At 37.5% G+C, this 1,044-nt stretch overlaps 1 protein-coding gene across 5 annotated transcripts in view; it reads right to left on the bottom strand.

Moving 5' to 3' along the window:
- Positions 1-1,044, bottom strand: part of rorc (RAR-related orphan receptor C) — a 19,115-nt gene that overhangs the window by 12,326 nt on the left and 5,745 nt on the right. The gene's annotated exons all lie outside the window — the stretch shown is intronic.

Below are 1,044 nucleotides of genomic sequence, written 5' to 3'. Positions count from 1 at the left end.
AGAGAGAGAGAGAGAGGAGACAAAGACAAAGAAAAGGGGGGACTGTCCCCTGCCCTGGCTTCTTTTAAAGGTACTTTTTCCTCATACCTTTGTTGTTGTCCTTCACCCCCTCACTTTCTACCACACAAAAACTGCTTTATAGTGTCTAGCCATTCTCAACAGGAATAACTGGGGGATGCAGTAAAAACATGTAAGTTTGTAACATTTCAATAAAATACATTTTGAAATACTCACACTTAAATTTAAATTTAGTTTTTTTTTAAGTTGTCATTGTTGATGTTGATGATGCACATGTGTGTTTGTAATAAGACAAAGTACTGAGAGCTTGAGTACAGTACACATGAACAGTAGCAATTACTACTCTCATACAAGTCCTAAATTCATAATTTAGACCATCAGAGGCTTATATCATATTACTGGATAATTATTACTGATGCATTAAGATGCAAGCAGCATTTTAAGGTTGCAGCTGGTTGAGGTCAAGCTAATTTGAACTGCTACTACCATGAAAGGGAGTGGAGTAGGGTTAGAAAGTAGCAGAAAATTGAAATACTCAAATACAGTACAAGTGCCTTAAAATTATACGTAGTATAAGTGTAGTACTTGAGAAAATATACTTGTTATCTTTCTTTCTTTATCACCCCTACATCTATAGCACCTGACTGATCCACCGTACAACACAAGACCACAATGGCTCTCTATCTCACCGGCCTTCCTCACAGCTAACCTCCAAAACAAAAAAAAAGTAATTCCTCCGCTCGGCAGGTTTCACATAAATGTCCATTAACTCATAAGCAACAATCGTTAAATCATTTTTATTTATGCTCAGTTTATCATCACACCACCTAACATGAAGGTTGGTGGTGTGTCACACACAACATCTCCAGGTGTGCTAAAGTTGTGGCAGAAAGTGTTAAACCAAAAAAGAAGTTAAAAAAAGACAAGATGTTATCGCTGTCTGCACTCAGATGCCAAAGTGCCAAAGCCATAGTAGCTGGTATTTTCATCACTGTGTTTATGCAGTTTGTGTGTGTGTGTGCGTGT

This window comes from Morone saxatilis, unplaced genomic scaffold (genome assembly GCF_004916995.1).
Source record: "Morone saxatilis isolate NCDOM2014 unplaced genomic scaffold, NCSU_SB_2.0 Contig24, whole genome shotgun sequence".
NCBI classification, from domain to species: Eukaryota; Metazoa; Chordata; class Actinopteri; family Moronidae; genus Morone; species Morone saxatilis.
The sequence above is the reverse complement of the archived record's forward strand: the minus strand, read 5'-3'. Positions and strand labels throughout refer to the sequence as shown.